The 26,067-nt window shown below is 36.2% G+C and overlaps 2 pseudogenes; both read right to left on the bottom strand.

The window, feature by feature from the left end:
- Window positions 1-13,190: 13,190 nt before the first annotated feature.
- LOC122890599 lies at window positions 13,191-13,327 on the bottom strand (annotated as a pseudogene).
- An 11,667-nt stretch (window positions 13,328-24,994) lies between these two features.
- On the bottom strand, window positions 24,995-25,331 carry LOC122890270 (annotated as a pseudogene).
- Between the last annotated feature and the right edge of the window lie 736 nt (window positions 25,332-26,067).

The raw sequence follows: 26,067 nt of genomic DNA, 5'->3' as shown, positions 1-26,067 counted from the left end.
TCCTCAGCCTTAGGCAGACCATGAGTTCCCAGGACCCTGGATATGGGCTTTTTTAGTATTTCTGCCTCTACCCCCTCCCAGGAATCCAAACTTTTGGAAGTCAGGCTGGGGAGAGATTTCTGTCACTCCTCCAGACTCCCTTTCCTATTTACCCAATGCAAGGTTCATGGTAGTGGCAGAAGGGTTTCCTATTCTAATTTCTGTGGCAAATGGCTTTTACTTCTACCCTTGTCCACAGCAGAACTGTTATCTTTACCTAGATCCAACAGCCCCTACACCACAACCCCACCCTGACACACACACACACACACACACACACACACACACACACACACTGAGGCAATAGATCTTGGACTGGGTCTTAGGAGCATAATGGTTTCCTGGCCCTCCCCAAGACGTTTACAGCTTTTGTTTGGCATATGAGAAAAGCCTAGAAAGTGGACAGATTTTCATATCTGTGTGGCACCAAGGGGTATGCTGTCAGATCTCTCTACTTGAGCCCAATTTTTCTTATAAAGACCAGGTAGAGACAATGGAAAAGCACTGACAAATGAATGAGGACTCTAGAACTTCCCAAAATTTTAACATGTCATAAAATTGCTTCACCTTTGGCAGAACACAAAAGGAAGAGGTTGCTGCTATAAAAGAAAAAGGAAACAGTTAACATACAGTGTTACATTAGTGTCAGGTATACAATACAGTAATTTAACAGCTCCATACAACATCCTTGCTCATCCCCAGTACATCCCTTAATCCTCATCACCTACTTAACCCATCCACCCACCCACCTCCCCTTTGGTAATCATTAGATTGATCTCTATAATTAAAGACTCTTTCTTTCTTTCCTCTCTATTTTTTCCCCTTGCTTGTTTGTTTTCTTCCCTAAATTCCACATAGGAATGAAATCATACAGTATTTGTCTTTCTCTGACCGACTGACTTATTTCACTTAGCATTATACTCTCTAGCTCCATCCAAACCATTGCAAATGGCAAGATTTCATTCTTTTATGGTTGAATAATATTCCTTTGTGTATAAATACTGCATCTTCTCTACCCATTAATCTACCAATGGACACTTGGGCTCTCTTCATATCTTAGCTATTATAAATAATGTCTCTGTAAACATGGGGGGGGCAGGTATCCCTTTGAATCAGTGTTCTTATATTTTGGGGGTAAATATCCAGTAGTGCAATTCCTGGATGGTAAGGTAGTTCAACTTTTAACTTTTTGAGAAACATCCATACTGTTTTCCACAGTGGTTGCACCAATTTGTATTCCACCAAAAATGCATGAGTGTTCCTCTTTCTCCACATTCATGCCAACACATACTGTCTCTTGTGTTATTGATTTTAGCTGTTCTGATAGGTGTAAGGTGATTTCTGACTGTTGTTTTGATTTGCATTTCCCTGATGATGACGTTTTTTCATGTGTCTGTTCACCATCTGGATGTCCTCTTTGGAGAAATGTCTGTTCATGTTTTCTGCTCATTTCTGATTGGATTATTTATTTTTTGGCTGTTGAGTTTTAGAAGATCTTTTTATCTATGGATACTAACCTTCACTGAATATGTCATTTGCAAATATCTTCTCCCACTCTGTAAGTTGCCTTTTAGTTCTGTTGATTGTCTCCTTTCCTGTGCATAAGCTATTTATTTTGATGCAGTCCCAGTGTTTTATTTTTGCTTTTGTTTCCCTTGCCTCAGGACACATATCTAGAAAGAAGTTGCTATGGCTGATGTCAGAGAAATATCTGTTTCTGATGTTTCATATATGGCTGAACACAGAGAAATGTGTTCTTTTCAGGATTTTTATGGCTTCAGATCTCACATTTAGGTTTTCTATCCATTTGGAATTTATTTTTCTGTATGATGTAAGAAAGTGGTCCAGTTTCTTCTTTCATATATAGCTGTCCAGTTTTCCCAACACCATTTGTTGATGAGACTCTCTTTTTCCCATTCGATATTCTTTCCTGCTTTGTTGAAGGTTAATTGACCATATAATTGTGGGCTTATTTCTAGATTTTCTATTTTATTTCATTGATCTGTGTGTCTATCTTTGTGCCAGTACCATACTGTTTTGATCATTACAGCTTTGTAATGTAACATGAGGTCTGGAATTGTGATGCCTCCAACTTTCCTTTTCTTTTTCAAGGTTGCTTTGGCTATTTGGGGTCTTTTGTGGTTCCATATTAATTTTAGGATTATTTGTTCCTGTTCTGAGAAAAATGCTGTTGGTATTTTGATAGCAATTGCATTAAATGTGTAGATTGCTTTGGGTAGTATAGACATTTTAACAATACTTGTTCTTCCAACCCATGAGCATAGACTGTCTTTCAACTGCTTTGGGTCTCCTTGAATTTCTTAAATCAATGTTACAGATTTTAGAATACAGGTCTTCCACCTCTTTGGTTAGGTTTATTAATAGATATCTTATTTTTGGTGCAACTGTACATGGGATTATTTTATCTTTCTGCTGCTTCTTTATTAGTATATAGAAAACCAATAGATTTCTGTACATTGATTTTTGTATTCTAATACTTTTCTGATCTTGTATCCGAATTCTTTCTTGAATTTGTTTTGAATACTAAGCCTTTGCTCAGTTCTAACAGTTTTTTGGTAGAGTCTATATATAGTATCATGCCTTCTGCAAATAATGAAAGTTTTACTTCCTCCTTACTGATTTGGAGTCACTTTATTTCTTTTTGTTGTCTGATTTCTGTGGCAATGACTTCCAGTACTATGTTGAATAAAAGTGGTGAGAGTGGACATCCTACCTTGTTCCTGACCTTAGGGGAAAAGCTCTCAGTTTTTCCCCATTAAAGATGATGTTAGCTATGGCTAATTTTCACAGATAGCCTTTAATATGTTGAGGTATGTTCCCTCTAATCCTATTTTGTTGAAGGTTTTATAATGAATGAATGTTGTACTTTGTCAAATGCTTTTTCTGCATCTATTGAAGTGATCATATAGTTTTTAGACTTTCTCTTCTTGATGTGTTGTATCACATTGATTATTTGCAAATGTTGAACCACCTTGCAGGCTCAGAATAAATCCCACTTGACTGTGGTGTATGATTCTTTTTTAAATGTATTGTTGAATTTGATTTGCTAGTATTTCACTGAGAATTTTTGTAGCAATGTTTATCAGGGAAATTTGCCTGTAGTTCTTTTTTGGTGGTGTCATTATCTGGTTTGGGTATCAGGGTAATGCTGATCTCATAGAATGAATTTGGACATCTTCCTTCTTTTCCTGTTTTTCCTTTTTTTAATAGTTTGAGAAAACTAAGTATTAACTCTTTAAATGTTTGGTAGAATTCACCTGTGAAGCTGTCTAGTGCTGAACTTTTGTTCTTTGGTACTTTTTTTTTATTATCGATCCAACTTCTTTGCTGATTATTGGTCTGTTCAAATTTTCTATTTCCTCCTGTAACAGTTTTGGTAGTTTTTATGTTTCTGAGGATTTATCCATTTCTTCTAGGTTGTCCAATTTGTTGGCTTATAGTTTTTCATAATACTCTCTTATAAATGTGTGTTTGTGGTGTTGGTTGTTATTTCTCTTTTCTTATTTGTAATTTCTTTTATTTGAGTCCTTCTCCTTTTTTCCTTGTTAAGTCTGGCTAGGGGTTTATCAATTTTATTGGTTTTTTTTTCCCCAAAGAAACAGATTCTGGTTTCATATATATATATATATATATATATATATATATATATATATATATAATGAAACCAGAATCTGTTATATATATATATATATATATATATCACTTATTTCTGCTCTAATCGTCATTATTTCCTTCCTTGTGCTGGTTTCGGATTTTGTTGGTTCTTTTTCTAGCTCCTTTGAGTATAAGTTTATATTGTATGAGATTTTTCTTGCTTCTTGAGGTAGGCCTGTATTGCTATAAACTTCCCTCTTAGAACCACTTTTGCTGCATCCACAGGTTTTGAACCACATTGTTTTCATTTTCATTTGTTTCCATGTACTTTTTAATTTCTTCTTTGGTTTCCTGGTTGGTCCATTCATTATTTAACAGCATGTTATTTAACCTCCATGTATTTGTAATCTTTCCAGATTGTTTCTTATGGTTGATTTCTAGTTTCATATCATTGTGGTCAGGAAATTGTTTTGTGGGTAATATGTGATCTATTCTGGAGAATGTTCTGTGTGCACTTGAAGAGAATGTGTATTCTGCTGCTTTAGGATGGACTGTTCTGAGTATATCTGTTAAATCCATCTATTTCAGTATGTCATTCAAAGCCACTGTTTCCTTATTCATGTTCTCTTTAGATGACTTGTCCATTGATGCAAGTGAGGTGTTAAAGTCCCCTACTATTGTTATATTATTCTAATTGATTAGTCCCTTCATGTTTGTTATTAACTGTTTTATGTATTTGAGTATTCCTACTTCAGGTGCATAAATATTTACAATTGTTATAACTTTTTGTTGGATTGTCCCTTTATTATTATATAGTGCCCTTCTTTGTCTCTTGTTACAGTCTTTGTTTTAAAGTCCATTTGCCCAACATAAGTTACGCTGGCTTTTTAAAAAATCTATTTGCATGATAGATGTTTCTCCATCCTCTTTCAATCTGCAGGTGTTTTTAGGTCTAAAATGGATCTCTTGCAGGCAGCATATAGGTGGGTCTTGGTTTTTTAATCCATTCTGTCACCCTATGTCTTTTGATTGGAGTATCTAGTCCATTTATATTCAAATAAATTATTGATAGATATGTATTTGTTGCCATTTTATTTGTTCTGCAATTGTTTCTGAAGATTTTCTCTGATCATTTATCTTTCTCTCTTTCATGTCTTGTTGATTTTCTTTAGTGATATATTCAGATTTTCTTTCTCTTTATTCTTTGAATATTGAAATTGGTTTGTGATATAAGCTTACCATTACATTTGTATATAATCACTCCATAACCTCTGCATTTAACAATCTTCTTATTTGTTGATGTTGTCAACTTCAGTTAATGTAGAGAAGTTAATTTTCTTGACAAGTGAACTGTGAGTGTTGTTTTTTTTTTTTTTCTCGCTTGCTTGTTTGCTTGATTTCTTTTTACCAGTTACTGCAAATCCTTGTATAGAGTTCAATCTTGGAAGGAAGGACCTCAATTATGAAGAAATTTTATGAAATATTCCAGTCCTTAATAATAGGATTCCCCTATTTTTTAAACCTCTCTTGATGGCTTATTTTTCTCTGCCTAATTCTAATCTTCCTCAACTGACCAATCATTCTTAGTAGGGTTAACTGTGTGTAAGGTATGTGCCAGACACCACAGTAGAAACTTTTATGTATATTATCTTCTCAGCACACAGCCTCTCTTTCCATTTCTTATTGCCTTCATCTTCTACTCTGTCCTGATTCTCAGTTCTAGTATCTCCAGGCCTAATCTTTGTTCACAGGTTGAGCAGCACATTTCCAACAGATTTCTGAGGGTTTTTTTTTCCATGTTGTCCTCACTTGCCCCTCAAACTTGACATGTCTGACATAGGAAGCATACTTTTATACTTTTTTACATACATTTATGTCATTCCAGCTGCCATTTTATATCACATCAGAAAATATGTGCTAAACAATTACCACAGAAAATATTATAGCTTATTTCAAGTCACTTTAAATATTGAAATAATTCTATATACCTCAAACACCATAAAATTGTATTTTTAATGATTTGATATTTCTTACCTATTTTATTGATCATGCTGAAAGGAAAATAAAAGGCAGCTGAAAAATCATCACAAAATATCTTAAGTACCCACTTTAATTTGAGGTTGTGAAAATATAATTCCCAAAAGGATGAATTTCACAAAATTTGGAAAAAAAGATTAATAAAAATCATTCTCTGAGATAACTTTTACAATGCTCCCTGAAATTCCATCAGAAAGACTACAATTCTTCCTTAATTTCATCAAAGAGAATAAATATCAAAAAACTTTGGGTATTTTTTTGTTGTTGTCTACAATGGTATAATGCTAAGAAGCTGAAGTGTAAAGATCATTATAGAGTCTATAATAAGAGAGTAAGGGGCACCTGGGTGGCTCAGTGGGTTAAAGCCTCTGCCTTCGGCTCAGGCCATGATCCAAGGGTCCTGGGATCGAGCCCCACATGGGGCTGTCTGCTCAACAGGGAGCCTGCTTCCCCTTCTCTCTCTGCCTGCCTCTCTGCCTACTTGTGATCTCTGTCTGTCAAATAAATAAATAAAACTTTTTTAAATAAATAAATAAATAAAAATAATAAAATAAAATAAGAGAGTCAAAGAACATTGATTTCTCAGTATTTATCCACTTTATCCACAATAGAAGTATCCTGATTGATCTGGAGAGCATCTGGGTCAGTCTTACTATGTCTTTACAGTAAGAAGCTATTGTAGTTCAATAACTACTTTCCACAGGCTCACTAGCTACCTTTGCTTTTTAGTGTACGAAGTAGTTTTTCCTACAGGGAAGAAATACACTCAAAAACTACCATTCAAAAAATTTGAATTCTTATGTCTTGAACTTAAGACCTGGGCCTTCAACCAGAGATGACTGACCTATTTATGACATAGCCCCTTCCTGTGGCTAAACAAGCAGAATCTAGTTTCTAATTTCCCCCACCACATCCTACAGTCAGTTTCATTTGTATAAAATTTTGTTTGGTATGACCTAACAAAGTTTTTATAATTGGCCTAGAATTTTGTTCTTCATTCAAATAGTAAATCCGTTTGCTTTTGCCTGAAATACTTGAATAAATTTTTATAAAGTTTGTTTTAAGAAAAATTATCAAAGTCTTCTCTAAATACTTAAAAAAATTGTAAAATCAGGGAAAATTCTGTAATTTTATTATCTTAACACAACTATTTTCATTTTTTGGTTTTTTGTTCTGGTCAGATTGCTTTATAGAAGAGTGATAACAACTGACAACTCAGCAATATAGGTATACAATGGCAAGTTTTTGTCTGTTTTGTTTTGTTTTTTGTTTTTGTAAGGGGCCAGACAGTAAATATTTTAGGCTTTACAGCCCATATAGTCTCTGACGCAACAAGTGAACTCTGCTTTTGTGTGCAAAAGCAACCAGTATGGTTCTGCTCAAAAAACAAAAATTTGAATTTCATGCATCACAAAATATTATTCCCCTTTTGGTTTTTGTTCAGCACTTGGAAAGGTAAAATGAAGTCTTGGTGTGTAGGCCACACAAAAGTAGGCAGCAAGTTGGATACCCATGGATCACAGTTGACCCACCCTGTTTAAGACTTTATCTCTAGTTTTGACCTATCTCCTGAGCTCCGCAGTCTTCTTTTCAGCTTTTTCCTGTCTATCTTGATATGAACATCCCCAGGGCACCTCAAACCAAAATCATTCAATACCTAACTCAGAACATATGTCTCATTCAAACTACCTGCTTCCCTGAAATCTCCCACTTCTTTCTGTTCTTGGAATACCATATCTCAGTCATCTAGAACTGAAATTTAAAAATCACCCTTGTCGAGTCCTGTCCTATCTCAAATATGTCTTCAATTTGCAATTCCCAAACCCAGCATCTCAGTTCATCTCTTCATTACCTAGCCTGCATTTTGGCTATGGCACTATAAGTGGTTTCCATGTACACCAATGTTTCCTGTACTCCAATGTACCTAATATATTGCTGTCAGACTAAGCTTCCTAAATGCCTCTAATTATGTCACTATGCAACAATATTTTAAAATCTTGTACAACTTTATTGCTTGCCAAATTATATGCAAACTCTTCAACAAGCATTCAAAGCCATCCAAAACATTATCCCAAATATATTTCTAAATTTGCCCCATCCTAAACCTTCGTTCATTCATTCAACAAATATGAATGAGCATCTATAAGATACCAAGGCAGTGTGCTGGATACACAATGGGATAAAATGATGAACACAAACTAACCACATGACCCCTGCCTTCATGACCCATGGGGGTTACAGTCTCTCTATGGAAAAAGACATTAGACAAATAATCACATAAAAGCTAAAAGAATGAAACTGGCATGCAAGAAGAACATGAAAAAATATTTTTAAAATATTAAAATAAAGGAACTTTGAACTTAGGATTTTACATGAAACTAAACTAAGTATGTGGCTGAAATATACATTCAGGCAGATAAGGTATCAGAACACTCATCACATAAAGACTCATTGTGGAAACATATATTGGTTTTAAGGTTACTTAAAACTTTGATATGGCCTGATTGTGGTGGTACTTTACATTAAATATGTGCACGTTCTTCTACATTAATTATACATCAATAAAACTGGCAAATATTCAATAACAAAATTTTAAAGAATGAGTATATAAACTTTAAAGTAAAAGAATAAAAGACGGGGCACCTGGGTGGTTCACTCAGTAGACCATCTGCCTTTAACTCAGGTCATGATTTTAGGGTCCTGGGATCGAGTCCCACATCAGGCTCCCTGCTGGGCGGGGAGTCTGCTTTTCTCTCTGCCCCTCCCCCCACTCATGTTTGCACTCCCTCTCTCCTTCTCCCTCTCTCTCTCTCTCTCAAATAAATAAAAATAAAATCTTTAAAAAAAGAATAAAAGAAACACTGTGTAGCCAATATCTCAGTTATTTTTTAAAAATTATTGAGTAAGTATAAAACTATGTGACTGGTGCTATGAAGAAAGGTAGGGGGAGTCTAGAATGATGGTATTTGACTTATTTGGGAATGAGGGAAGCTTTCACTGAATAAGTGATGCCTAATCTGTGGTAAGTCAACTAACTGAAAGCCAACACTTAAACAGTTATGCTAAATGCCAGGTACTATTTTATGTGTTTCACATGTGTTATTGATACATAACCCTTACAACATTGCGTTAGGTGGTTCTTTTGTTCCTCCATTTTTACAGCTGATGAAATTAAGGCACGTAACAGTTAAGTGTTTTGCCCTGTGGTCACACAGCAGATAGTAAAACCGAGATTATAAAACAAAGTAGTCTGGTTCTAGGGTCCACCCTCTTAACTATAGACTTAGTAAAAGAAGAGAGAGGAAAAAATTACAGGCAGATGAAACAATACATGAAAAGATCCTGCGGATGCGGTGAGTATGAGGGACCTAGAGTAGGCCAATATGGTTAGGGCTGAGAGGGGAGAGAAACATAAAGATGCCTCTGGAGAGGATATAGGGACCCATCACACAGAACCTTCTGAACCAGATTGCAGAATTTATTTGTAGGGTGATGCAATGCCATTTAAGTATTTTAAATAGGGGGTAATAGAAACTTTGAATATATTGAAGAAATTTTGAAATATTATTCTCGTTTTAATATGGAAAAGAGATTGGATAGAGCACTAGGGTTATGTGAATAACTGCAGTTGGACACACAGGATATGTTCATAATTGAACTAAAGAGGTGGCTAGGAAGATGAGGGACATGGATGCACTCAAGAAATATTCAACAGAGGGGCACCTGGATGGCTCAGTGGGTTAAAGCCTCTGCCTTCGGCTCAGGTCATGATCTCAGGGTCCTGGGATCGAGCCCCGCATCAGGCTCTCTGCTCGGCAGGGAGCCTGCTTCCCCCTCTCTCTCTGTCTGCCTCTCTGCCTATTTGTGATCTCTGTCTGTCAAATAAATAATAAAATCTTAAAAAAAGAAAGAAAGAAAGAAAGAAAGAAATATTCAAGAGAGAAGATTAACAGGATTGGGTGAAGTAATTGAATATGGGACCGACATGGGGATGAAGGAGAAGGGAGGATTTATGAATGGCTCCCTAAGTACCTGTGCACTAAATTGATGGTGGAGCCATTAACTGAGAAAGAGGTCACTGGAAGAGTCACAGGCAAGGTGTGTATGTATCAGCATAAGCAACTGAAACCAATTTTAGCTATGTGTATTAGTTTGGCTTTCCCTGAAAGCAGGACTTGAGATAAGGACTTGGGTATTATTTATTTGGGAATTGATTTGGGTATCATTTATCTGTGAGTTAATACCAGAAAGCAGGATTGATGGAGGGGGAAAAGTGTGATAGAAAAAATGAAAAGCCAATTTAAAGGCATGTTATCAGGTCTTTACCATGGGACAATGCTCACCACCAAGACATCCTAAGAAGTATAGAGAACACTTCCCCACATTATCTGCCTGAAGGTTAAAAAGAAGCATTTATCCATCTGCTATTTCCCTCAGTGGCTGAGGGTTACCCCCAGGAGCAATAATGGTGCACTTCTGAGCTGTGCTATATGAGAGTAAATGGACTCCAGCAGCATCAGAGAAAGCCCTTGGGCAGAAGTTATAAACAATTGTCTCCCGCTTGAGGGATGCTGTCAGAGTGAGGAGAGTATGACCTTGCATAGAACACATGACCCTGGGGGTGCCTAGGTGGCTCAGTGGGTTAAAGCCTCTGCCTTCAGCTCAGGTCGTGTGATCCCAGGGTCCTGGGATCGAGCCCCACATCGGGCTCTCTGCTCGGGGGTGGGGAGGACCTGCTTCACCCCCACTTCTCTCTGCCTACTTGTGATACGTCTGTCAAAGAAATAAATAAATTCTTTAAAAAAAAAAAAAAAGAACACATGACCTGTTCATGTCAGCTGCAGCTGAAATCAGAAATGGATCAAGGAGATGTAATACAGGGCACCGGGGCAACATCTATATTAGCTTAAGAAAAACAACGAAAGTAAAAGCAAAAGGAGGGATGTAAGGTTTTAAGACCAGACTTGGAAAACAGATATAAATCAAGGTCATTCCAGAAGGATAAAAAGCAAGATGCAGAGGCGCCTGGGTGGCTGTGTGGGTTAAGGGTCTGCCTTTGACTCAGGTCGTGATCTCAGGGTCCTGGAACTGAGCCCCACATCAGGCTCCCTGCTGGGCGGGGAGTCGGCTTCTCCCTCTGCCCTTCCCCCTGTTCATGCAATCTTTCTCTCTCAAATAAATTCTTAGGAAAAAAAAAAAAGAAGAAGAAGAAAGAAAAAAAGAAAAGAAAAGCAAGAAGCACTACAACTATCTCTTAGTAGAAAAAGTCTGACAAGTGAGCTACTGCCACCACAGGACACCACTGCTGCCACTATACTGTAAATGACTTCTCAGCCTCTCTTTATCTTTGCCTTTAAATCTTATTCCAGATGTAAAGCCCTGGCAGGAATGCCCTGATGGTGAAGTCTAGGTCATATGTCCATGTTTTGATTAGAAGAGGACATAAAGAAGGAGAATCTGGCCTCTATGGCTTCTAAGCTTACAAATAGTGAGGAAAAAAACCCAAACCTTGCCCTCCCCAAGAAAAGATGCTCACGGGGGGGAAGAGCATGTGTTCAGCTCAGGATATGAGTACTTATATATTTACCATTGAAACCTTGCATAAAGAAGGTGGCTTGGGGTGCCTGGGTGGCTCAGTGGGTTAAAGCCTCTGCCTTCCGCTCAGGTCATGATCCCAGGGTCCTGGGCTCGAGCCCCACATCAGGCTCTCTGCTTAGCAGGGAGCCTGCTCCCCCCCACCCACCGCCTACCTCTCTGCCTACTTGTGATCTCTGTCTGTCTAGTAAATAAATAAAATCTTAAAAAAAAAAAGGTGGCTCATCATGAGATATCAAAAATTTTAAAAACTGCTGTGTGTAAGTTATCACAAGCACATTCAAGCAAATTAATACAATGATGTTGTAAAATTTTATTCGAAGCAACTGTATTATCATTGATAAGAAAGTTAGCAACTAGAGCACCTAGGTGAATCCATACTATAATAACATCAAAGTCTATTATATTGAAGTTCTTATAAAAGTCAGTTTGTATAATAAATAAGGCAAAGGAATGAAGAAAGTAAAACAAATTAGAAATAGAATGTTTTACTGCTTAACTCAGAATTTTTTTTCTAAATTCCATTACAATTAGAAACAGATCGATATTGACAGGGGATGGATCTGCTCTGAAGCTTTCAGGGCATAAGACTCCAAGGTGATAGGGAAGCCTGGAGAAGGCTGCTAGAGTGTCCTGCTCACCCTAATTGGAATTTTAAAGATAGTTTATCCATGTGGAAAAGCAGAGAGCTTTTTTCCACAGAGAAAGTGCTAGAAAAACATAGATATACAGTCCCTAGTGAATAAATATTGTTCAGTGGGGGCCAACTGAAATTTTATTATGTACTTGGTCTAAATCTTTTCCATAAGAACACATCCCTAGTCCTAGAATGGAAGTCAACAGGAAAATAAATTCCTACAAACATATAATTTGGAAGAGATATTAGAAATTATCTAGCCATGTTCTTTTTTATAAATGAGGAAACCTAATGCAAGTAGTGAAGTTAATAAATTCACTCAATAAACAATAAAATAACTTGAAAAATACCTAGCAGAACATAGTATACAGTCTCTCAATAAGTGGTGTTTGTTAGTATTATGAATAATATTGCTATTTTTGATAAATAATATTATATTAATAATATTAATAATTCAATATATCTTTATTCAATGAGTTCTATGTGCCAGATGTTTGTCTCAGCTTGGGATATAAAAATGACTAAACACAACCCTTGTTTTGAGCTTGAGATGTTCACATCTTACCAGATGACTAATTAGAATAAGTAAAAGGATAAATTGCAACATGGGGAATAATTGCAACATAGTAAGTATTGCAAAGATATTAATAAAGTTTTGTGGGAATCCAGACCTTGTTATTCACAGCCTCTCTGCTCCTTTCAGTCAATCATTTTGTCTATTCCTATGGCCCAACACACACATGCACTCACACACACTCAGGCATGCAGGACCAGAGTCAGACTAAAAAAAGAAACACCTATATTCCAAATAAGAGAAGTACTGAACTGAAGTGAAATAAATCTTGTCACAGGTATTTTTCACAGCATGGATACTGTGAAAGTCAGTATTTGAAGCTTAAAAGTTCTGTGGTTCAAAATTCAACGAAATGTTGTATACCTCATAGATTTTTCCATTTACTTTAAGAACTTTCTAGCTCAAAGAAATGTAACCCCTGTAATAAGCTATGAATCTAAATTCTATTTGCAGCTCTATCATTAATTGTGAGAATCCATCCTTATAAAGATTATTTTTATTTAGATTAAAATCTCAGCATCTTCACATTAAGCAAAGTGTTAAATACATTAAACCCAGAAAAGTTCCTGATACATGTGGTGGAGGACTTTTGTTTTTCTACTCAGCATCCTTTCCTTTGGAGGACCCTCACCCATTCCATATTAATATTTTCAGTTCATGTGAAGGAGGTGGGACGGACATGACGTAAGCAAAACCAATCAAAATATCTTTGAATCATCAGAGATTCCATATGTGGTCATTGGGAAGAAGTGGGATGTTTATTTTTCTGGAAAAATAATTTGTAGAAGCTAGTAACAAACTATAGAAATGATCCCTGAAAGTATAGTCTTTGTAGAAGCTAATAATAGTAGCATCTCTCCATTGTAATATTCTCTTTCTGAGAAGGAGGTCAGGCAGGGATCGGCAATCTGAGCAACAGACAGATACAGAGCCCTAAAGCATTTCAACCCTTGTCTTAAAGCTCTTGCTCCTCCTACAGATGTGAGAGAAATTTCCACAGATGTGAGCCAAACCAATACATTTTCTGCTTAAGTTTGTATAAGCTGAGTTTCTGTTGTTTACAACTAAAAGGTCCTGACCCCTACATGCAAGAAGTATATAACATTTATTGTTGTTATTATTTAACAATTATTCAACACCTGCAGAACGTTGTACAAAGTATTGTATAATATAAAACATATGCTTAGCACCACAATTCCTAACATCTAGGAACTTAGCATTTAAGTTCCTAAGTTAAGTTCCTAAAATCTAGGAATTTAAGTTAGATGATGACAATCAGAAAGATATTCATTTGCCAGGAAAGAAACCAAGGGAAAGATGGTGATACTACAATGATCTCCCTAAAGTGCTTTTCCTCAGACTTTTCCCTTGTTGGGAAGACAACCCTTAGAAATTTTGCTGATTAAATCAAGTGTGAAAAGGTAGATTAATGTCCAACAGGAGGATAGTTAAATTACCATATGCTCATAAAACTAGAATATTAATAACAGTAAAAAAAATGAACCATAGCTTCACACATTCATATTGCTGAATCTCAAAAACACAAACACAATGTTGAGTGATAGAGTAATTTCATAAACCCTTAACAATATACCATTAGAAAACATATTAATATAGAATATGTTATATATTAACATTTATAATAATAAATACTTGTTAAGGATATCATATGTTAACATGTAAATATTGATGGCTTATAATATATATGGTAAAACTACGATGAAAAGTGAGGAAATGATAAAACTAATATTCAGAATAGTTGTTACCTTTGGTAGAAAGGGAGAGGAATGTGACTAGAGAAAGGCAAACAGGTGTTCTCAGAGGCATGGTTTATGTTCCATTGCTTAACTTAGGGTTCTGATACGCAGGCACATTAGTTCTCATTGTCACTATAACAGATTACCACAAATTTAGCAGTTAAAACAACACAAATTTACTACCTTACAGATTTCAAGCTCAGAAATCTGAAATGGGTCTTATGGGGCAAAAATCAAAATGAAGGGAAAACTAAAATCTGTCTAGGATCTAGGGGAGAGTTTTTTGTCCTTTCCATCATCCAGAGTCTATTGCATTGTTTGATTTCTGCCACATTGCTGCAATCCCTGCTTTTATCATCAGATCTCCTCTGATTCAGACCTTCCCTTATGATTACATTAGGCTCACATATCATCCAGGACAATAGCCCCATTTCAAAATCTTCAAGTGAATCATAGCTGCAAAGTCTCTTCTGCCTTGTAAGGTAAGATATTCACATGTTCCAGGGATTAGGACGTGGACATGTTGCATTATTCTTGCATTATGCAGTTGCATTATTCTTTCCAACATACTGGCTGTTTGTTTTATTCTGTATGTTTCATTTATATGTTATACACACATATACATATATTTTAGGAGATCCTGTGATGTGCCACCCAAATTTGTTCACACATAGGGCATTCCAGGAAAATTGGGCAACTCACAGTTTTCAGTTGAGTTCTCTCCAAGAATTGCCCTTACCCAAAGAGAGTCACCTCACCCAAGGCCTTGCCTTCTCCCCAGAATAAGCCTGCATCCCATGACTGGTAGATATAGGAGTACAAGGCATGGTCTTCAGAGCTCCTTAAGTCTCCCCTTTCTTCAGCCTTCTTTTTTTGCGGGGGAGGGAAGTTTGAAGATTTTTTAATGATTTTTTATTAATGATTTATTTTATTAATGATTTAGTTTCATTGACATACAACATTACATTAGATTTAGGTATACAACACAGTGATTCAACAAATTTAAATATTATGTTATGTTCACCACAAAAGAAGCTACCATATGTCACCATACAATGTTAGTATAATATCATTGACTTATGCTATACCTTTTATTCCTTTGACTTTTTCATTCCATAACTAGAAACCTGTATTCTCCCACTCCCCTTCACCCATTTTGTCCATCTCCCAACCTCCCTCTCCACTGCCAACCATTAATTTGTTCTCTATGTTTATAGGTATGATTCTGCTTTTTCTTTGTTTATTTTTTTTAGATTACACAGATAAGTGAAATCACATAGTATTTGTCTCTCTCAGTATAGCTTACTTCACTTAGCATAATACCCTCTAGTTCCATCCACACTGACACAAATGGCCTGATCTCATACCATTTTAAGGTTGCTTAATATTCCATTAATATACACATACAAACATATTATATCTTCTTTATCCATTCAAAGCTGTGGTAATCAAAACAGTATAGTACTGGCACAAAGATAGACACATTGATCAATAGAACAGAGTAGAAGACCCAGAAATAAACCCAAAATTCTACTATCAATCTATGACAAAGGAAGCAAGAATATACAAGGGGGAAAAGACAGTGTCTTCAACTAATGGTGTTGGGAAAACTGGACAGCTACATACAAAAAACTGGACCACTTTCTCATATTAAAGACAAAAATAAACTCAAAATGGATTAAAGACCTATATGTAAGACCTGAAACCATAAAAATCCTAGAAAAGAACACAGGCAGCTATTTCTCTGACATCAGCCATAGCACATTTTTCTAGATATGTCTCCTAAGACAAGGGAAACAAAAACAAATATAAACTATTGGAACTATATTAGGGTGCCTGGATGGCTTAGTGGGTTAAGCCTCTGCCTTCAGCTCAGGCCATGATCTCAGGATCTTGGGATCAAGCCCCACATGAAGCTCTCTGCTCAGCAGGGAGCCTGCTTCCCTCTCTCTCTCTCTCTTTGCCTGCCTCTCTGCCTACTTGTGATCTCTCTCCACATATCAAATAAATAAATAAAATCTTTTAAAAATTATTTTAAAAACTATTGGGACTATATCAAACTAAAAAGCTTTTATACAGTGGAGGAAACCATCAATCTGAAAAGGGCAATCTACTGAATAGGAGAAGATATTTGCAAATGATCTATCTCATAAGGGGTTAATATCCAAAATATGTAAAGAACTTATTCAATTCAACCTATACACAAAAAGAAACAACATAAAAATGCTCAGAGTGGGGTGCCTGGGTGGCTCAGTGGGTTAAAGCCTCTGCCTTCAGCTCAGGTCATGATCCCAGGGTCCTGGCATCCAGCCCCACATCGGGCTCTCTGCTCAGCAGGGAGCCTGCTTCCCTTCCCCTCTCTCTGCCTGCCTCTCTGCCCACTTGTGATCGCTGTCTGTCAAATAAATAAATAAAAATCTTTAAAAGAAAATGCTCAGAGGATCTGAACAGATGTTTTTCCAAGGAAGAAATCCAAATGGCCAACAAACACATGAAAAGATATTCAACATCACTCACGATCGGAAAAAAGCAAATTAAAACCACTGTGAGATATCACCTTACACCTGTCAGAATGGCTAAAATCAAGAAGACAAGAAATAACAAGTGTTGGCAAGAATGTGGAGAAAAGGTAACTTTTGTGCACTATTGGTAGGAATGTAAATTGGTGTAACCACTGGAAAAAAGAATTGAGCTTCCTCAAAAAATTAAAAATAAAAATACCAGATGCTCCAGCAATCCCATCACTGGGTATTTACCCAAAGAAAATGAAAACACTAATTTGAAAAGATATATGCACCCCCATGTTTACTGCACCATTATTAACAATAGCCAAGATCCAGAAGCAACTTAAGAGACCCTCTCCCCAAGACACTCTTCACTCCCTTAGAGGTGTTGACCCCAAGAGCATGACCCAGTAAAGTCCCTGAACATAAGTCTCCCTCTCAGGGTGTATTTATTGATCTAAGATAATATTAAATTATAAAGATAAAATATTTCATAATCATTTTTAAAATTGTTAAAGACTACTTGGCATACTTAGTAGAGAATAAATAAATTCAGAAACAAAAACAAGATGAATGGGAATAAAAAGAAACTAGATGCACAAAGTCCAATTTAAAATACTGTAGATATTGGGGTACCTGGGTGGCTCAGTCAGTTTAAGCAACCGACTGTTGATTTTGGCTCAGGTCATGATCTCAGAGTTGTGAGGGCAAGCCCTACATTAGTCTGTCTGCTTTGCAGGAGTCTGCTTGAGGTTCTCTCTCTTCCTTTCCCTCTGCCCCTCCCCACACACATTTTTGCTCAGATCAATCAATCAATCAATCAAATACCATAGATATCCAGGAGTATTAAATGCTTGGATTGAGAAATTAACAGTGGACTTGGAAAGAATTAGATCAATCCAACATTTTAAAATAGTTTTCAATAGACTTAGCAACTGAATTATTTAGGGAAGTTGGGGTTAACATTCTTAATTTCGACTTCTGAATTTAGTTCTAACTCTACTTCCTAACTTCTCTGGGTTGTGGTTTTCTTGCTATGAAATGAGGGGATTGGCTGCTAATTTTTAGTATAAATAGTTCTAGAAGTCTTTTTTTAATTTAAATTCAATTAACTAACATATAATGTATTAATTAGTTTCAGAGGTAGAGGTCAGTGATTCATCAATCTTATATAATACCCAGGGCTCCGTTACATCACATGCCTTCCTTAATGTTCACACCCAGATATCCCATCTCCCCACCTCCCCAACCTCCAACAACCCTCAGTATGTTTTCTGTGATTAAAAGTCTCTATGTTTTGTCTCCATCTCTGATTTTATCTTATTTTATTTTTCCTCTCTTCCCCTATGACCCTCTGTTTTGTTTCCTAAATTCCACATATGAGTGAGATCATATGATAATGGTCTTTCTCTAATTGACTTATTTCGCTTAGCATAATATCCTCTAGTTTCATCCACATGGTTGCTAATGGCAAGATTTCATTTTTTTGATGGCTGAGTAGTATTCCGTCATATATATACACCGCATCTTTACCCATTCATCTATCAATGGACATTAGCTCTTTTCATGGTTTAGCTATTGTGGGTATTGCTGCTATAAACACTGGAGTGCAGATGCCCCTTCGGATCACTACATTTGTATCTTTGGGGTAAATCTCTAGTAGTGTCATTGCTGGGTCATAGGGTAGCTCTATTTTTAATCTTCTGAGGAACCTCCATACTGTTTTCCAGAGTGGTTGCATTCCCAGCTTGCATTCCCACCAAGAGTGTAGGAGGGTTCCCCTTTTTCTGCATCCTCTCCAACATCTGCCATTTCCTGACTTGTTAATTTTAGCCATTCTGACTGGTGTGAGGTGGTATCTCATTGTAGTTTTGATTTGTATTTCCCTGATGAGTTCTAGAAGTCTTTTAATCTAGTCACAAGAAATAAAATTTATATAATTGGACACAATTGTACAACAATTTGTATAAAAAATAGAATTTATACAATTTATACAAATTAGAAGCCTGCAAAAAGAGAGCAGAAGTAAACCAAACAATTTGACTTTGGAATAAATACTGTATCTTCTGGTCTGACAGCTATATACTAAATGGTTCTCAAGGTCTGAAAGAAAAAGCATGGAAAAAGCATGGGGGGAAAAAACCTTCCATAGAGAGTCAATGATAGTTTAAAATCTGCATTTGAAAATATTTTCCTCTACTGATAAAAATCTGAACAAGTTCTGACTGTCATATTTTATGTTGTGTAAATTTCAGATATAACATAAAGATTAACTCAACATAAACATAAACATAAAGATTAACTCAATCTATCTCCTATTATGTCTTTTAGAACACTAATACTGTTTTACAGATCCATGAATGAATGTATGTATTGTTTTAGAATAGTAAGTTTCCTGGCTAGTATGTCATTACAGGTAGTAAGTTAAATATTTTGTATTGTACATAGCTACTACCCACAACAGTGAGAATTCATTTGGCTGAGGACAATACATTATTTGAACTGGCAAACATGGGCTCATGTTCCCTGTAATCGCCGAAGCACTGATTTGGAGCCAGTCCTAGAAGCATAGATCTAACCATCATGAGCTCACAGATTGGAAAGAAGCCCACTGTGGAGTAAATGATTGTTCATTAGCAAGTAGGCCATGTGACAAACACTGGATGTGTATCTAGAAATCTAGCCCTGCCCTAAAGCCACAGCACAATTTTAGAATTTACTAAGTACTCCAAACTCAAAATAACAAATCCGAAGCCTAAGAACCAGCTGAAAGTCAAACAAACCTCCTAAGATCATGAAAAGTATTATTTCAGACTTGTTCCTTAGTTTCCTACGTCCAATCTGTTGTTAGTCACCTAGAACTCTACATAAGGAAAAATGATTTTAGAATTCTATTAATGAAGTTCCAATAGTTTACTTTTACACTTATTTCCCTTGCCTTGGGAGATATACCTAGTAAGAAGTTGCTACAGCAATGTCAAAGAGGTCACTATCTGTTTCCTCCTCCAAGATTTTGATGATTTCCTGTCTCACATGTAAGTCCTCCATCCATTTTGAATTTATTTCTCTGTATGGTATAAAGTATCTTGGGCTTTGTAAGCCATATGGTCTTTGTAGCACCTAGTCTACTGGTGAGGTAGCAATGTAGACATAGATGATGCATAACACATGAGAATGACCCTGTTTGTTCCAATAAAATTTTATTTATAAAAAGAGGCAGTTACAGGGGGTATTTGCAAGCCCTGCTGTTGAACATTGGTTCTCTTCCTTGGTAACACATTAGTGTTACTGGGGAGCTTTTTAAAAAATACTCAAGTTGAGTACTGAGACTAGACTGATTAAATCAAATCTCAGAAGGTGCACCCTGGCACTGATGGCTCCCTCTCCTTTTCTCAAGAAATTCCAAGATGCTATTAAAAATATTTTATGATTGAAATTATCTAAATTAATATAGAAATCAATATATGGATTCACAGATTAAAAATGTACTTCACTTTTCCCCCAAATGAACTATATTGTAAAACTGCTTATTAGTAATATAAGTTGCAATGTGCATCATTCAGTAAATCATTCTAGTAATTTCCAAAACATTTACTGAATTTTATAAGTTGCTATTGCAATCTTTTAATTTACATATGTGTCCCTACTTAAATGAACTTGTCTCTTCATTATAACTTGATATAGGAAACTACATCAAACTGTTATAATAAATTCCCAACAAAATTGAAAAACACTTGTAATCTCAATGCCAGAGAGGTCTTTTAATAATTTTAATTGTTAAAATACTGGCCTCCAGGGGCGGTTGGGTGGTTCGGTAGGTTAAGCCTCTGCCTTCAGCTCAGGCCATGATCTCAGGGTCCTGGAATCAAGCCTCAAATCAGGCCTCTGCTCAGCAGGAAACCTGCTTCCCCCTCTCTCTCTGCCTTCTGCTCTGCCTAATTGTGATCTCTCGCTCTCTCTCTCAAATAAATAAATAAAATCTCAAAAAAAAAAAAACTGGCCTCCATCAGATTTTTTCCGAAGTCTTATATTACTAAGATCTTTTCATAGTTCCTATCTCCATTATCTCTTACTGAAATATCATACTTAATTAGATTGGACCTAATCCTACAACCCAGAAAAAGAGCATAACATTGCAATGATTGCAACTGGCTCTGTGTCTAGACTTTCAAATCCCAACTCTTCAACCCAAGTTTTTATTATCCTCTTTATGTTTTAGTATTGCCATTTGTAAAATGAGAGTGATAGTGATAATTCTATTATCCAAATGCACTAATATATATTTACAGTGATGCCTGGCACAGAGCAAGCAGTACATAATTTAGTTCTGATTTTTATTATAAAGACAAATGTGATCTCTCTGATATGAGGAATTTGAGAGGCAGGGCAGGGGTTTGTGAGGGGAAGTGAGGGAAAAATGAAACAAGATGGGACTGGGGAGGGAGACAAACCATAAGAGACTCTTAATCTCAGGAAACAAACTGAGGGTTGCTGGGGGGTGGTGGTGGAGGGATAGAGTGGCTTGGGTTATGAACATTGGGGAAGGTATGTGCTATGGTGAGTGCTGCGAATTGTATAAGACTGATGATTCACAGACCTGTACCCCCGAAGCAAATAATACGTTATATGTTAATAAAAATAGTAATAATAAAAAAATAAACAAAAATTTAAAATACATCAAAAAAAAAAAAAAAGACAAATGTGTGCCTGTTAGGGAGGGTATAAAACAGGCTTTAGCAAATAAAACTGAAAATCAGTATGGTAATAGAAAGGGCATCCTCTAGCTCCAAACCACCCATATGGGTCTGCCCATCCTCCACGGCCTCATGTCTGTCACAGAATGTCTCCTGTGCTGAAAGAACTAGTAGCACCTGCTAGGGGCAAAGGTGGCCTTTGTTACTGGCTGTTAACTGATTTCTCTGTTTCTTCATGGCTTCTCGGAGTCAAAGTCCTACGGAGATCACAATTCCTTTAAATGGCCATTCAAAGGTGAATCCAAAGGAGTACCAGCCTGCAGTAGGTGGCCACAGCATTGGGGACAGAGCCAGAATGGTGCTGGACATTTGCCCCTCGGGGTATGAGTGCTGCTGCAATGGAATAGAGGCCCACTTTAGCTGGAGAACATTGCATAAAGAGTGCTAGCACATGGCCACCACAGCAACCTGGCTTGCAGGCCTACACACACTTTCAGTGACCCACAAGGACTACCCACCACCACCACCCGTGCCAAGTGATAGGCTCTGGCGACAAATAGGCCAGTTCTTCGGGGGTTCTCCCAACGTGCAATGGTAGTACATAGGATGTAGAATTTGGCAGAGGCAGGGTCCTACCAATCAGGATAGACACAAGTTACAGGTCTGGAACAAGGTGCCGGAAGCCACTTTACATGCTAGTCATTAACCTTCTAATGGCTGGATTTTAGAGAGAGGAGAGGGAGTTCTTAAGGGATACCTAAAACCCTCAGGGCAATAGCTATTTACCAACCATTATGAAAGCATTCCAGTATCTTAACAGTAAATGCCATAGTTGTATTGCTTTCTGGATAGTAGAGAAGACATTTACTTTGCTCTCACTGCTGAACAATATTTTAGTTGGTTTTTGGTTTATTTCCTCTCAGCACTTCGAATGCATTTTCCATGATCTTCTGGTTTTTATTAATGGTGTTGAGTAGTCTGCTGAGAGTCATGGTTCCCATTAAATACAAAATGTTTTTTGCTGGGTTCTTTTGAAGATCTTTATGACTTGGATAGATGATTTTTAGTTTTGATACGATGTGTCCATATATGAATTTTTTAAAAATTTCCTGAGGAATTGCCTTTTATAGATCTGAAGATTCATATCAACTGTTGATATTACTTTAGATATTATTTCCTTGAGTATTTCCAAACACTATTCTTTCTTGCGTCTCCTTCTAGAACTCCTATCATACTTGCTCATTCCATATCCCAGTCTACTAACTTCTCTTTCATAGTTTCATATTTATGTACTAAATCTTGGGCAACTTCCTCAGAATTTTTTACTAGTTCACAAGTTTTTTTTTCTTAAAAACATTTATTTCTATCAAAGTAATACATGCAAATAATTTAAAGTACCAAGGAGGCAAACACTTTAAATTTTTTTTACCAATTCCATAATTACAATTTTCATATCACTAAATAATATGGTTTTATTGCTAGTTCTTGATTTTTCAGATGTAGGTAGTATTTCTATTATCTATTGCTGCAATAAAAAACACCCCCAAAATTAATGCCTTAAAGCAATTTATTTCTCACTATACTGTGAGGCAATAGGATGTTTCTTCTGTTTCATATGATATTAGCTAAGATGTCAGACAACTAGAGTGTCTAAATGATCTCACTTATATCCCTGGCCGTTTGTCCTGGTTGCCAGCTGGAGGCTTGCAGGAACTGTCAGCTAGAGCATTTCAGTTCTCCTCCAAATGGTCTCTTTATGGCGGTTGGAGTCTGATTCAATTATTAGATATATACATAAGTTAGGATTATTATGCCTTCTTAATGAACTCATCTTCTCATCATAATGAAACATCCCTCTGAAGAGGCTCAGAAAGTCCCCCCAATATATGTCACTTGGGCATGAGGATTATTTTAAACTAAAGGCAATCAGTGCCCAGTGGCCTCAAGAAAAGCTCTTTACTTCCTTCTTACCTGTATAAAAGAAAGACAAATTTCCCTATTTATGGTGAAATTTTGCAATTTCTGTACCAGAAAAAGAACTATTGCCAGAGATAATTTTTTACCTAAGAAATTGACGTGCACAACAGGGCATGCTTGGTTTCCCAAACACCACCCCCTCCCCCCTTCCTATGAATGGCCTTCCTCCCCTTGGTAGCCCCAGATCTCTGCACTTTTCCTTAACATAAGATGTGACAGAAACCTCAATTGTCTGGCTGTTTTTTGAGTTTCATATCTTTTGGGGGCTCCCATACATATGTTATTAAATTTGTGTTTTTCTTGTTTTTCTCTGTCCTTTGTCATATTAATTGTTGGACCAGTCACAGAACCTAGAAGGGTAGAATGAAAATTTTTCATTTTCCCAACATCTCTTTATCACTAGTCATCTTCTTTATATTAATGTCTAATTTGTCTGATATTAATATAATCACAACAATTCTATGATTATAGTGTTTGCATGGTTATATCTTTCTTCATTCCTCCTTTTAATCTATGTTTTCACATTAAAAGTGCATCAATGTGAACAACACATGGTGGCCTTTTTTTTTTTTTTAATAAACTCTGAAGAAAAAAAAACCCTCCCTAGTTTTTAATTGGTGTGCTTAGCCCATTTACATTTAAAGTAATTATAGAGTTGGTTTAAGGCTACCACTTGTAATTTGTTTTTCATTTATCCTATCAGTTCTTCCTTCTTTTTCTTTTACTGCGCTCTTTTCGATTGACTTCTTTATCATGTTTCCTTGCTTTTAATATTCTCTTTTACCTCTTCCTTTGGATGTATAGCTATAACTCTTTGGGGGTGTGTTTATGTGCATGTGTATCCTTTACTGTGTCTTTTAGTGATGGCTCTAGGGCAGTGGTTTTCAACAGGGGAAGATAATGATTTCCAAAGGACATTTGGCAACATCAGAATAAATTTTGGTTATCACATTTGGAATAATGGGTACAAATGATCTAGTAAGTAGAGGCTGGAGATGCTGCTAAATATCTTAAATGTACAGGATAGGCCTCCGGGACAAAGATTATCTGGCCCAACATGAAAATAAAGCTCAGATTAAGAAATCCTCCTTTACAGATTATTATATGCATCCTTCATTAATCATAGACTACCTTGGAATTATATTAAACCATGTTTCCATTAAGGGAAGAATCTTACAATGACACATTTCCACTTAATTTCTCCCTTCCTTTGTGTTACTATTATATATTTCACTTCTCATGCTACAACTCCTATAATACATTGTTATTTTTTTATTTTTGTTTTATAAGGTCAACCATCCTTTTAAAAATTAAAATAAAATAGTATTTATATTTATCTATATTTCCAGTGCTCGCCATTCTTTTTTGTAAATATGAGCATCAATTTGGTTTCATTTTCATGCAGCCTGATGAGCTTTTAGCATTTTTCCCTTACATTCTAGGTTTATTTCCTATACCCTTGTTATAAAGTTCAGAGCAGATTTTCAGCATTAAATAGTGACACATATCAAGTTTCAGATATTTATTATTCAGTGTAAATCCCAACACAATACACCAACATGATTTCATGCATTTAAAGGGGAAATATTTTCTGGGTAAGTGGAAAACTGTGCGGATGGCTTCTGGAAGATCTTCAGTCTAAGCAGTTTTATACTGAAACATTTCATTGAGAAATCTGGACCTTCTTTCTTCAGTTTGCTGTAACCTACATTCACTGAGCAAAACTTGCATTGATCACTGGGATGCAGTTTGTTCCAGGGTTCTGGGTTATTCTTCCTATCCCAAGTAACGTCTGGATTGAACAATGCCAGTCACTGCTCTAGTACCTCCTGCCCCAATAAATACTAAAAGGGGGATCAAGCTCAGACGCTCCTTGGCCTGACCAATGATCTGTCATAACATGGCTGTGGCAAAGGCTTCTTGTCCAGGAGAAGAAAAAAAAAAAACCAAATCTGCAAGGCCCAGCACTTGCAGAGTAAACCCTACACTGGGAATGAACCCCCTTAGCACTTTTTTTTTTTTTGGTAGTAGAAATCTGTTATATTGAATTCTCTCAGTATTTATCAGAAAATATCCTTATTTTGCCTTCATTTCTGAGAGTTATTTTCCCTTAATGTAGAATTTTATGTTGACAATTGTTTTCTTTCTCTTTCTATTTTTCTTTCTGTCCTTTAAAAATATCATTCCTTTGGCTTCTATTTATTCTAAGGGGAGGTCAGGTGGAGTTCTTATTGTTGTTCCCCTATAATGTATTCTTTTTCCCCAAGATTTCTTTTTTTGAGACTTGCTCTTTATCTTTTGTTTTCCACAATTTTACTATGATATGCCTACATGTAAATTCTTATTTTTCACTTTGAGGATTTATTGAGATTTAGGAGTCCATGTTTGGTTTTTGTTTTGTTTTGTTTTTTGTCAAAATAAATAATTCTTTTTCTTTTGCCATTATTTGTTCTTCAAATACTTTCTCTATCCAATTCTCTCTTTCTACCCCTTTTGGAACTTAAAGCACACAAGTATGTTGGACCACTTGATAGTATCTTATAAGCTGTTGACGCTGATATTTTTTTTCAACCCTTTTTCTCTCTGGATTAATTTCAACTGAACTGTTTTCAAATTTGATAACCCTTTCTTCTATCAG

The sequence above is a fragment of the Neovison vison genome, chromosome 11 (genome assembly GCF_020171115.1).
Source record: "Neovison vison isolate M4711 chromosome 11, ASM_NN_V1, whole genome shotgun sequence".
Lineage (NCBI taxonomy): Eukaryota > Metazoa > Chordata > Mammalia > Carnivora > Mustelidae > Neogale > Neogale vison.
The sequence above is the reverse complement of the archived record's forward strand: the minus strand, read 5'-3'. Positions and strand labels throughout refer to the sequence as shown.